Genomic DNA, 14,003 nt, shown 5'->3' on the forward strand with positions numbered 1-14,003 from the left:
CTCTCCTGGTTTGGCAGCCGTTCCATACCCCTAATCATTTTTGTTGCCCTTTTGTGAACCTTTTCCAATTCCAATATCTCTTTTGAGATGGGACGACCACATCTGCACACAGTATTCAAGATGTGGGCTTACCATGGATTTACATAGAGGCAATATGATATTTTCTGTCATATTATCTATCCCTTTCTTAATGATTCCCAACATTGTTTGCTTTTTTGATTACATTGAGTGGATGTTTTCAGAGAACTACCCACAATGATTCCAAGATCCCTTTCTAGAGGGGTAACAGCTAATTTTGTATGTATAGTTGAGATTATGTTTTCCAATGTGCATTACTTTGCATTTATCAACATTAAATATGGAATGCACAGTACTACAGGTTTTTAATTCATTGTTGCTTTATTATTATTGCAGACAACCCAGTCTATTAGTGTGATCATAACAGAGAGAGAAATTTAATTAACAGGCATATCTTTTCATTCAAACAGTAGTTCACATTCATATACAGACGGATCCTTCCTTAATAGTCCCCATTATTCTTCATAGTCTGAAAAACAATGGAGAAATGGATTCAGTACAGAATATATTCAGTTTTCTTCTTACTTATTTTAAATGACTGAATAGGCCATTCCTCAGCTGTGCCAGACCTCCCATTCCGCACAGCTCAGGAGAGTGGGGGGCAAATGAGACTATATTCCATCCCTGGGCTCTCCCCATATGGAGCTGGTGGGGCTGGTTCAACTCCTGGTGCAAATTAGAGCAGTTTTAGAGCTGTTCCACCTTTCGGGAATTGCCCCTGTACAGTATCACTTTAGCCATGCCCTCTTCACCACAGTCATGTCTTTGGCATGTCCCGTGCCAGAGGGTTGAGGGAGGCCAGAAAATGGCTAGCAATGCTAGTGTTATACCAGCAAGGGGTTCTCCCATATTAGGGGAATTCCCAGCTGGTTGGATCCACCAGGCTTCCAACTGCAGCTGAAGCAGGGCTCAAAATCTGATAAGACAACAACTTTCCAAATATACAGAGTTCAGATTAGTCACAGGCACTTTCCAACTAAAAGGTAAGTTACTTCAGATGAATCCATTGGGTTTCATCCTATCTCGTGTTGACTGTACTTGGTGTAGTGCAGATAAGACTCCATTAAATCCTTTGAAAGTTGGCTCCCCAGGGCCCATTTTTACTAGGTGAGGGATGCATTGCAGAGACAGCCATGTCATGGAATAAACGGTTGTCCTGTTTTTATTCATAATGGTTTAGAACATCCATCTTGTTTCTATGGAAGTCTGGTACAGAGCACATCTTACAAACATGATTGTCTATAGCATTTTTCTGTGACCCCTGAAGCAGATGCCCCACTGGTAGTACACAATGTTGCTAGGAGCAAGGGATCTTTGGACATTTGCAAACCCCAGGCATTGATTGCATTGTGGGAATCAGCTGAACTGGGACAGCTGCAGCACTTGTAGACTGTATCTACAAATGCACAACTTTATTGCCCCAGATTGGATTCAGAGATACAGAGAGACTGCATGGAATCCTGAGGAACACGAGTTAAAGACCTCACCCCAGATATTATAACCAACTGGTACAACCATGCTTGTCATAATCACCTGGGATGGCTGCTGTATGTGTGCACAAAGCAATTGTACAGATGTCAGGCTCAAAATATACCAAGTAATTCAATAGATCTTAAGGCAAAAAAAGGACAGTATGATCAGCTAATCTAACCTCCTACATGACACAGGCCCATAGAATTACACCAATGGTTTGTTGCAGTGTCCTTTTTTGCCTGTGTGGGTAAAGCCTAATTGATCAGATTTCATACCAAGCAGGATTTGCCAGCCTTAAGTGTTGTACAGTAACTCCTTGCTTAACGTTGTAGTTATGTTCACGAAAAATGCTACTTTAAGCGAAATTATGTTAAGCAAATCCAATTTCCCCATAAGAATTAGTGTAAAGGGGGGGTTAGGTTCCAGGAAAAAAAATTTTTCACCAGACAGACTCAGACTTTTAGGTCAGAAGGAACCATTATGATCATCTAGTCTGACCTCCTGCACAAGGCAGGCCACAGAATCTCACCCACCCACTCCTAACAAACATATACAGTATAAGTTTTAAACAAACAATTTAATGCTGTACACAGCAATGATGATTGTGAAGCTTGGCTGAGGTGGTGAAGTCAGAGGATGGAAGAGGGAGGGATATTTCCCAGGGAATGCCTTACTAAATGGTAAACTAGCACTCGGCTGAGCCCTCAAGGGTTAACATATTGCTGTTAATGTAGTCTCACACTTTATAGGGCAGCAGGAATGGAGGGAGGGGAGACAGCATGGCAGAGGGAGAGACAAACACACAGTGCATGTGAGAGAGAGATGCACATTGCCACTTTAATATGCCAACCCCACTCTAAGTACATTGCCTTTTTAAATAGATCAGCAATTGACAGTAACTGCTGTGGAAATGCAGTATAGGAGCCGGATGCAGGAGCTGGGGGAGGGGAGCACCCTGACATTAGCACCTCTCTTCCCCACCCCTTGTACAGCAAGCAGGAGGCTCCCAGAAGCAGCTCTAAGGCAGAGGGCAGGACCAGCACACAGCAGTGGAGGGAGGAACAGCTGACCTGGTTCCAAGCCCCCACCAGCTAGCTCCAACAGGCTGCTCTTTCTGCAAGCAGTGGTCAAAACAAGCGACTGCCAAACAACGTTATGAGGGAGCATTGTGCAACTTTAAACGAGCATGTTCTCTAATTGATCAGCAACATAACAACATGTAGAGGAGCGGACTCACCCTGCAGCACTTCCTGCTGGATTCTCAGGGAATTAGCTCTTTCCAGCTCAGGAGCACCCTTTGCAGACTGGTGATTCACCTGTCCTCTGGCCCTCATGTCCCTCCCTGGACCCAGTGCCCTTTTACCTGGAGTGCTGCCCCCTAGCAGTAACTCCTCAGTCTTAGGGTTTCCGCTCCCCGGGGAACACCCACCCACTATCCTCACCTCAGTATAAGGCTACTGCCAGTCATCATCTAGCCCCACACCCTGGGGCAGACTGCAGTATCAGCCTACTCATCACTGGCAAGGAGGGTTTGGACCTGCTGCCTTTGCCTACCCCTGGGCTGCCCTCTGCAACCCTCAGTACCCGTTGGTCTTATGCTAGGCCGCAGCCTGGGGCTTTCCAGGCTGGAGCTCCCCAGCTCCTCTGCCTTTCCCCAGCCCTGCTCCACTCAAGTACTTTGTCTCTAGCTCCCTGCAGCCAGACCCTTCTCCTTCTACAGCCAGTGGGAGACTTCTGTCTGCCCCTAGCTTCTCTGCCTTTATAGGGCCAGCTGAGTCTGTTTGGGGCGTGGGCCCAGCTGCAGCCACTTCCCCCAATCAGCTCAGCTTAAAATCTGCTTTCTCCTGCCACAGCCCCCTTCCAGGGCTGTTTTTAACTCTTCAGGGCAGGAGCAGGGATCCACCCCGCTACACAACATTAACTCCCAGTTCCCAGAACCCAATAGGTACACAACATTAACTGTGACAACTTTAAGTGAGGAGTTACTGTATTTCAATCCTAGTATTTCCAGACAGTGACTGCATTCATTCTCTTTCATTAGATTTATTTGAATGTGCCAAAAATAAGGCCAATGCATTTTGGATTTTAAACTTTCAAAGTTTCTCAATTCTGTTCTTAACATAATAAATGAATGGACTGGGTCAAACTTATCTCTGATATTACTCCATTAATTGCATGGGAGTACATCCAAGATGAAATTAAACCGTTAACTTTGGAGGAACTTACGTTGTAGATCCAGTTGATGTATGCAGATACCCATGTGAAGACTGTAGGCTTCTGATAGGTGTTGCAATAGGGGACAATCCCAAAACTAACAATCCCATAAATTTGCCAGCGACCATCCCTGTAACACTGCAAAGGGTCCCCTGAATCACCCTGCAATCAGAGCAGGGAGAAGTGACACACAATTAGTTGCACCAAAATTTTCTTAGCAGTTTAGAAAATGGACTGGAAAAGGTGGTGACGGCTGATTAATTCATGAACATTCCATTCAATGGGCCCAATACTGTGATGTGCTGAGGACCTTTTGAGAGATGCTGAGTACTCCCAATGCCTATTGAAATCAAGGGGAGCAAAGAGTGCTCAGCATCTCCCAGAAGGTACGTAACACATTGCAGAATCAGGCCCATAACTATTTGTTCTCTGAACTATTACTGGGGGGATTCTGCACCAAAAAAATTAAAATTATGTGCCAAAAAATTAAAACTGACTGAGAATGGGAACAGTTAACTAACAATAAGATCATCAACAATGTTACTATGCGGACAGGCTGCTACATTTTGGCCTCAGAGAATGAGATCAATTAACCATCAACAGCAACATTAACAAAATGTGTTGTTGTTTTTTTACAAAAGCATTTTCTTTAACTTAAAAACAAATAATTTTCAGTAACATGATACAAATATTTAATTATGTGTTTTTTACAATTCTCAAGAAGTTACAGACATTTTACTAGGCAGGCAGGTTGCTACATTTCTGCCTCGGGGACAGAGCATTCCTCCTGCATAAGAAAAAGACCTCCCCTCCTCCATGTCCCTCGAGCCACAGTATCAAGCGAGAGGGACAGAGTCCCTCTCACTTGTTGGCCAGCCCCACCCCTTGATGATGAGCAACGTCTCCCCCACAGGCACGCACACCCAGCCTCTCTCCCCCTGCAGTGACTTGCGTCTCTGAGGCTGCTCCAAGCATGCTGGAACAGATGCGCTGCCTGGGCTGCTAGGGAAGAGATGCATCTTTTGTGTTTTTCTATGCAGGGATCACAGAAATATGTGGGCCATATGTGGGCCAGAACTCTGTCAGGAGTAGTGAACGAACACACACACACACACACACACACACACACACACACACACACACACACACACACACACACACCATTCAATATAATTGATGTTTAAGGCACTCATCCACTGCCTATTGAAGTTCATCAAAAGACTCCTACTGAGTTCCGTTAAAAGATTAGGCTCTAAATGAATCGGAAAACTTTTCAGGTATTTGGACCCTGCAGGAAGCGTCAGCCTCTAGCAGCTTCCGTATTCAACCAGGAATGTTCTAATTCTTCCCAAGCAGAGACAAAGTCAAAGGATCACTGGAAGCGACAGCCCATGGATTTAAAGAGATAGCAGCACAAGACTGGCTATAACTAAAACAACAGAAGAGAAAGACAAACAGACTATTGGCTCCTGCTGGGTCTTAAAGCCCTGGATTTTTTCATAATGAATTAATACTGGAAATATAGTCAAAACCAAATGAATTGCCCCTTGTTTTTAGGATTTTGCACCATTTCCTTGACTTGACTGCGCAGCTGCAATGGAGGCCTGGGTCCCTGGTCTAGCACTAATTCCCAGGATCTGATCAATGGGGTGTGCTGGTGGGATAGCATACTTCAACTCCCTCCTCCTGAGAACAGCTGGCAAGAAATATGTGCAATGATGTGCAGTAACTGAGATTCTTCAAGATGTGTCCCCCTGCGGGTGCTCCACTTCAGGTGTCGATGTGGCCTGGTGCTGTTGATCTGAGATTTTTTGGTAGCAATGTCCGCACAGGTCATGTGTGCACAATTGCTGCCTTGACTAGCATGCACAGAACCCGACCCCCTCAGTTCCTTCTCTACCATAGAGTCCGTACTGCAAACTGGAGTAGAGGGGAGGAGGTGGGTAGCGGAGCACACCCAAGGACACACATCTCAAAGAACCTCAGTTACTGCACAAGGTGAGTAACCTTCTCTTCGAGTGCTATCTCTGTAGGTGCTCCACTTCAGATGATTGTAGAGCAGTGCCCCTGTGAGGATGGAAGGGGCTTCAGAGTTGCATTCATAGTGGAGATTAGCACTGTTAGCCCTAGCATTGTGTCTGAGCTCAAACCTTAAGTAATTGCATAATGGTTCATAAATATGTGTTCAGAGGCCTGAGTGGCTGCTCTGGATATGTGTATTATTGGTACATTACACTGCTCTACAGCCAAAATGCTTCTGAAACAAATGTAGTCCAACTTTACTAATTCTGGGTCACTGAGAACAAAAATGATGCTTAAAATTGTTGATTTGCTCTAGTTTTCAAGATATGCTATTGGGTCAGTATATACGACCCTTGACTTGGGAATGGCGGAGGAGAAGTGAGTTATAAAGGGAAGGGATCTCAATTTAAACCAGAAATGACTAAAATACATCTTTGACTGGATCTATGAATAAATCTATGACTGGGTTTGGACAGTATTTGCTTTTTAGGCAAAACAATGAATGATGCAATCTGAAGCTGGTATTGCGTCATACATGATATGAATTGCATCATGTTATTCCTAGAAGTCATGGATGATACAATCATAAGGAAGCTTACATCACTCTGCTGAAGAAATTGCCCTATATCAGCTCTAGAAATCATACAGGGTCGTGCTCTCTTATTTGTCAGTGTTTGATTTTGCAAAAGGACACATTTCTGTTTAGCCAAAGTGAGCAGAGATGCCTCATACTTGTGTGAACAGTGCAGATAACTTCTGCTATGTTTGTGGTGAAGTGACTTTTGCATCACAAAAGCACAGTATAACCACTATGGTTAAGAAAGCCTACCACCTTTTATTTTGGCTGCAAAATTGGAGATCAGGACAAGAGGTGGGCCCCACACATATGCTGCAACTCTTGTGCAACAAATCTTCACAGTGGTTGAAGAGGAAAAGGAAATCTATGCCTTTTGCAGTGCAATGATTATGGGGGGGGGGAGAGCCAACAGATCATACCAGCAATTGTTTACTTCTGCATGGTGCCTCCAGTTTGGGAAGGTGTGTCCAAAGAGAAAAAGTGGACTGTGCATTATCCAAACATTCCATCTCTAACCCAGTACCCCACGGATAGGACTGCCAGTTCCTGATTCACAGAATCATTCTCACTGAGTCAGACACGGAGAGGATGAAATTCTGGTCCTGAACCATCAATGTCACAGGACTCACATTTTCCTCCCATCCTCCTTCTCTGACCACACCTCATAACACAAGGAACTGAATGACCTTGTCAGGGATTTGGAACTACCCAAGAGTAAGGCAGAGCCGTGGGCTCCAAACTACAGCAGTGGAATCCTCCTGGCAGGCTATCAGGGCAAATGAGCCCATCAATGCTGCAGACTATTGCTGGACAGTGACAAGATGCTCCATTTAATGAATACAAGAGACAAGCCAAGTATGCGCCAAGTGCACTGAATAGCTAAACTATGTACATAATAGTTTTTTTTGCCTTTTGTTTCATAATAAATTTTATTTATATAATCCTTTTGCTGAGTTTTAAAGTGTTACATAAACAGGACAGGTGAAATATTATCATTAAAGCAACCATAACACAGAAAAGACCTAGGTGTTACAATTTATGATTAAAAATTCTACTATCTACACAATATACATAGTCATAAAATGTAAAAACTTAAATATCTTAGAAACAGTAGCCAATCAGTTGTTTTAATTGTCATACTTGAATTCAGCACATCAAAATACATAATAAATATCACATTTTATGTCTGAAGCAGACGACTTCTAAAAATTGTAGACCAGTGTTATTTAAGAAGGCTATTGAGGTAGATACTGATGTTGTTGAATGGGCCCTGATCCCTGATGGGGATTCTGCTTTGAGTTGTTCATAACACATCTGGATATAGTTGGAGATTCATTTCGATAGTCTCTGTGTGGATATTACAGACTCCTTGGAATGCTCTGTCATTGAAGTAAAAAGCCTGGGGGATTTTCGGAAAGGCGTTGTTCTGTCCAGGTAAAATGCTAATGCACGTCAGATGTCTAATGTATGTAGGGAAGCCTTTTGTGTATTCACATGAGGTCTGGGGTAAAATGTAGGCAGGTGAATCAACTGATTCAGGTGGAAAGAGGATGATATTTTTGGCATAAATTTTGGATATAGTCTCAATGTGACTTTGCCCTTGAAGAATATGGTGTACGGGGGATGAGCCATGAGAGCACCTATTTCATTTACTCATCATGCGGATGTAATTGGGATCAGGAATGCCACCTACATTGAAGTAGGGAGCAGGTGGCTAGTGGCTCGAATGGGGCTCTGGTAAGGCTTTTGAGCACCAGGTTTAAGGCCCATGGTGGGGTGGGTTCATGTATTTCTGGGTACATATTTTGTATGCCCATAAGAAAAGGTTTTGTCATTGGGTGCACAAATATCGATACGCCATGCACCTTATGGTGAAAGGCAGTAATGGCTGTTAAGTGTACTTTAGACTAGCTTGTGGAAAGTTCTGAGTTCTTTAGTTCTAATATGAATTCCAAGATCAATGGTAGTGGTGCCTTGATCGCAGATACGTGCTTGTTCTGGCACCATAAGGAGAATCTTTTCCATTTTTGGAGGTAAGTGGTACATGTGGTTGGTTTTCTGCTGCTTACTGACACCTGTTTTACTTGTACCGAGCAGGTTAACTCATCATGGTGGAGCCATGGCTCCAGCCATGCCGTCACGTGAAGTGTGATGGGGCATTTGCCCCACACTGGCAAAAAAAGGGGTTAAAAGTAGCCAGTCACAGAAGGGCTTATAGGAACAGCTAATCAGGGCCAGGCTGGCCCACATAAGAAGGGCTGCAGAACAGTAAGAGTCACTCCCTGGAGCTTGAGAAGGGAGGAGGACTGGCTGCCTTGCTGGTAGAGGGCAACAAGCACCCTGGACTGAGCCGTGCTGTAGGCAGAGACTCCGATCGGCACCAGGACGCACTGATGCCTGAAGTGCAGCATCCACAGGGACAGCACTTGAAGAAGAACTTTGGAGATTTCCTCTGCTTTACCCACTTCCCATGGGTTCTCTTGTGGGAGGGGGCAAGTAGGAACAATAATAATTAAGAGGATGGTGCTCAGTAAGAAGTAATTAGCTTGTCAGGAAGGCCTGAACTCCTGAGATGTTGCAAGCACTGGGGGAGTGTGTTGTAAGTAATTCACAATTCCTGTAGGAACAGGGTTGTATAGGAAAGAAAGAGTTAAGGGGGAAAAGAGAAAATATAGCACTTACACTGCACCAGGATCTCACACCATCTCCACCAGCACACACCATGTTCTCCTTTGCATGAGAGCCCCACTAGTTATTCTGACAGCAGATGGCATGGTCAACCACCGGCAGCATCGCTTCTTGAAGTCTAGCAGGAATGCTGCCACCAACTAAAGGAGGAAGGACAATATTCTGCTCAAACAGACACTATAATTAGAAATAAAGGCCCACCTCTGCCACCCTCATTCACGTTGAGTAGTCCCGTACTATGCATGACTAGTGACATCGGGAGCAGCAGTGCTACTCACTGAGTAAAGTACAACTCAGTGAAACCATACTGGGACTGGGCCCAGGATGAGGATAATATGTCCCCTGCTGACTCATGGGATCTCCCCCTGTGTCTAGTCAGTCATATCTGCCGAGTTGAGTGATTAAAACAAGTTTTTACCACTTAAATCATGGTAGCTGGTCATGGTCAACCCTAGGGTGGATCCCAGGAAGAACCACTCTCACTGACATGTTAAACACGACAGGGCTTGTCCACACTGAGTGCTAAATGGTGCCATACATCATGCTAGCTAATGTTTATTCTGGGAAAATGCATCATGTGATGAGAAGAGCTTATCAATGCATTCACCCCCCTGCTGAGAGCCATTAGAAGACCCATGCACCACTTACATCCTACTGAAGCTGTCAAAGATGTTTCATAGCAACTGGTTTTGTTTACAAAAAGAGTTGTGCTGGGTCTCTGATCTGAGTCAGTCTTTCTGGAATGAGGAGTAACTTTTTTCCAGTTACCACTAGCCAGTCCCCATCCAGTAATATAACATGGATAATTATTAGGCAAAATGTCTCCTTCAGATGGAAGCATTCCTATATCAACAAAGCCATTATCATAGGCTGGTATGGAGAGATGCAGCAGGGCAATGTCATTTCTGAAATAGGACACAGATATTAGCCCTTTGGATGCCACAAGGCAAAATCTTGAGTTAGTCATGACCAGATCCCGAACATTCTTGCTCACTTTTTACTTACCTATTTACATAGCCTCTACTGCCATAGTATCTGAGACCTCACAAACATTAATAATGTACCCTTAAAATGCCCCTGTGAAGTTGGGAAGTGTTATTAACCCCATTTTACAGATGGGGAATTGAAGGCACAGAGGGATTAAGTGATTTGCTCAAATCATACAGGAGCTCTACAGACCAGAAACTGAACCCATATGTCCTGAGTCCCAGTCCAGTATTTTTACAAGGCCATCCTTAACCTCAGTGGGTGATGGATAGAATACGTACATAAACATTTCCAGGATTGGCCCCTAAGTAAGGACATCAGTATTCATTCCCATGCCAAAGTCATATTCAAAAACAAATTACCCATTCTCAATATCAGTGGGATTCCAGTCTTCATGAATAAATATTTTGTCCACACCAACAGAATATTCAGTGCCATCCAGTTCAAAGAGATTGTGTCACCCAGAACCACTTAGTAATTTGCTTGCATTGGCCTGAAAATGAATTGAAAAATAATTACCATAAAGCATCTCCTCTGCTCCACATTGGTGCCTCTGTATGATAGCTTCTGCAGCAGTAGGATCTTTCTCCTGTTACAGTCATTTCTACAGCACCTTTCATTTGAGGACCTTCACAGTGCTTTAACAGACATACCTGTGAGCTGGGGAAGTACTATCTGCATTTTACTATTTGGGAAACTGCAGCTCTTGTATCTGACCTCCTTGTTCAACTGCTCATAACCTTTCCAAACCAGAAAATAAGGTTATCCACCTTTTAGTAACTGTTGTTCTTCAAGATGTGTTGTTCATGTTCATTCAAAGTAGGTGTGCGCACGCTGCGTGCATGCCAGCTGGAAGATTTTCCCTTAGCATCGTCCGTAGGGTCAGCCCGGGCGCCCCCTGAAGTGGTGCCATCACGGCGCTCTATAAAGGGGCCTGTCGACCCTCCACCCCTCATTTCCTTCTTGCTGGCACTCCAACAGAGGGGCAGGAGGATGGGTGTTGGAATGGACATGAACAACACATCTTGAAGAACAACAGTTACTAAAAGGTGGGTAACCATTTTTTCTTCTTTGACTGGTTGTTCATGTCCATTCAAAGTAGGTGACTCACAAGCTTAACCTTAGGAGGTAGGGTCGGAGATCACTGCTGACTGGAGAACTGCAAGCCCAAAGGCTGCATCATCCCTTGCCTGATGTGTGATGGCATAGTGAGACGAGAAAGTGTGGATGGAGGACCACGTGGCCGCTCTACAAATTTCCTGAGTCGGAACCTGAGCCAGGAAAGCCGCAGAGGAGGCCTGCGCCCTAGTGGAGTGGGCCATGACTGGAGAGATAGGGGGCTTAGCTATGCGGTAGCATTCCTGGATGCAGGTCGCAATCCACGAAGAGATTCTCTGACAGGAGACCGGGAGCCCCTTCATCCTTTTTGCCACTGCAACGAAGAGCTGGGTCGAGGATCTGAATGGCTTGGTACGCTCTATGTAAAAAGCCAAGGCCCTGCAGACATCCAGGGAGTGTAGCCTCCGCTCCTCACTGGAGGCGTGTGGTTTCAGATAAAACACCGGGAGAAAGATATCTTGACCCATGTGGGACTGCGAAATGACTTTGGGTAGGAAAGCCGGATGAGGTCTAAGTTGGACCTTGTCCTTGTAGAAGACTGTGTACGGGGGCTGTGATGTTAACGCTCGAAGCTCCGACACCCGTCGGGCCGAGGTGATCGCCACCAGGAAGGCAGTCTTATACAATAGGTACAGCAGGGAGCACGAAGCCAGAGGCTCAAAGGGAGGCCCCAAGAGGACGGAGAGGACCAGATTCAGGTCTCAAGCAGGGGTCGGCTGATGCACATTAGGGAAGAGCCTGTCCATAACCTTGAGGAAACGCCCAACTAGCGGGTTCGCAAGCACCAAGGCACCCCTTCTCCTGGATGAAAAGCGAATATGGCTGCCAAGTGAACGTGAGTGGAGGAAAGGGAGAGGCCCAGTTGTCTTAGGTGAAGCAAATAGTCAAGGACAGTGGGAATTGGAACCCCCAGCGGGTCGTGACCCTGCTGACCGGACCATATGGAGAAGTGCTTCCATTTAGCCAGGTAGGTGGCCCTGGTGGACAGTTTCCTGCTACCTAGCAGCCTACCTGACCTGCTGGGAGCACTGCAACTCCACCGGGTTCAGCCATGGAGCATTCAGGCTGGGAGGTGAAAGGACTCGAGGTTCAGATGGTGGAAGGAGCCCCGGTCCTGCGTGATCAGGTCTGGGAGGAGGGGCGGCGTCAGGGGCGCCTGAACTGACATGTGCAGGAGTGACGTGTACTAGTGCTGGCGCGGCCATGCCGGAGCTATCAGGATTACCCTGGCATGATCCCTGAGAATCTTTAAAAGCACCCTGTGTATCAGGGGGATCGGAGGGAAGGCATAGATCAGACCTTCCTCCCACGTCTGTAGGAAGGCGTCCAACAGAGACCCCCAACTGCGGCCCAGGAGGGAGCAAAACTGTTGGCACTTCCTGTTTTCCCTTAAGCAAACAGGTCTAACTGGGGAAAGCCCCAGAGCTGGAAGATTGAGCGCACCACATCCCATCGGAGGGACCACTCATGACCCTGCAACGAGCAACTGAGGGTGTCCGCCAAATCGTTCTCCTTCCCCGGAAGATATAACGCCGTCAGGTGAGTGGCATTGTGAACACAGAAATCCCACAGCACGAGGGCTTCCCTGCAGAGGGGAGAGAAGCATGCACACCCCTGTTTGTTGATATAAAAAACTGGAGCCGCGTTGTCCAAAAGGACTGAAACGCACCTGCCAGCCAGGTGAGACTGGAAGGTCAAACACGCCAGGCGGACCACTCTCAGCTCCCTGACATTGATATGCAACTCAAGGTCCTCCGACGACCACAAGCCCTGCTTCTTGAGGAGTCCCAGGTGCGCTCCCCAACCTCGATCCGAGGCATCTGTCACCAGGGAGAGGGAGGGTTGTGGGGCAGCAAAGGGGACACCCATGCAGACTTCCCGCAGGTCGAGCCACCACCGTAGCGAGCTCAGCACCAAATGGAGAACGGACACCACTGAGTCCAGGGGGTCCCTGACCGGACGATAAACTGTTGCCAACCAGAACTGCAGCGGGCGAAGCCGGAGTCTGGCATGGACCACCACACAGGTGCACGCCGCCATGTGGCCCAACAGCCGGAGGCAAACTCACGCCGTGGTAACCGGGACACTGTGTAGTCCAAGGATGAGCTCGGAAATTGCAGAACCTGGATTCCGACAGGTACACTTTGGCATGGGTGAAGTTCAGAACCGCTCCTATGAACTCTATTCATTGCTTCGGAGACAGGGTGGATTTGGCTTCGTTCAAGAGGAGGCCAGGATCGAGAAAGGTCCGCCTGATGAACAACACCTGGGTCTCTATCCGCTCCTTGGAGCGGCCCTTTATGAGCCAGTTGTCCAGGTAGGGGAATACCTGGATGCCCCGCCTGCGCAGGAAGGCTGCCACTTCTGCCATGCACTTCGTGAAGACCCTGGGAGCAGCCGATAGGCCGAACGGGAGCACCGTGAACTGCAGATGGACATCGGCCACGATGAATCTGAGGTACCGACGGTGCCGTGGAATTATGGCAATGTGGAAATAAGCATCCTTTAAGTCGAGGGCCGCATACCAATCTCCTGGAATCAGGGAGGGGATGATCGAGGACAGGGAGACCATGTGGAACTTGAGTTTTCGCACTAACTTATTCAGCCGCCACAAGTCCAAGATGGGTCTCAGGCCCCTTTTTGCCTTTGGTATTAGGAAATAGCGGGAATAGAAGCCTTTGCCCCTGAGCTCCTGCGGGACTTCCTCCACCGCCCCTGTCTCTGTGAGGGACTTCACTTCTTGAATTAGAAGTTGCTCGTGAGAAGGGTCCCTGAAGAGGGACGGGGAGGGGGGTTGGTGAGGCAGAAGGGAGGAGAACTGAACAGAATATCCCCTCTCTACTGT

The 14,003-nt window shown here is 46.6% G+C and overlaps 1 pseudogene; it reads right to left on the reverse strand.

Annotated features, from left to right (window-relative positions):
• Positions 1-520: 520 nt before the first annotated feature.
• LOC115647284 lies at positions 521-13,198 on the reverse strand (annotated as a pseudogene).
• Positions 13,199-14,003: the final 805 nt, after the last annotated feature.

Source organism: Gopherus evgoodei, chromosome 2 (assembly GCF_007399415.2).
Source record: "Gopherus evgoodei ecotype Sinaloan lineage chromosome 2, rGopEvg1_v1.p, whole genome shotgun sequence".
Lineage (NCBI taxonomy): Eukaryota > Metazoa > Chordata > Testudines > Testudinidae > Gopherus > Gopherus evgoodei.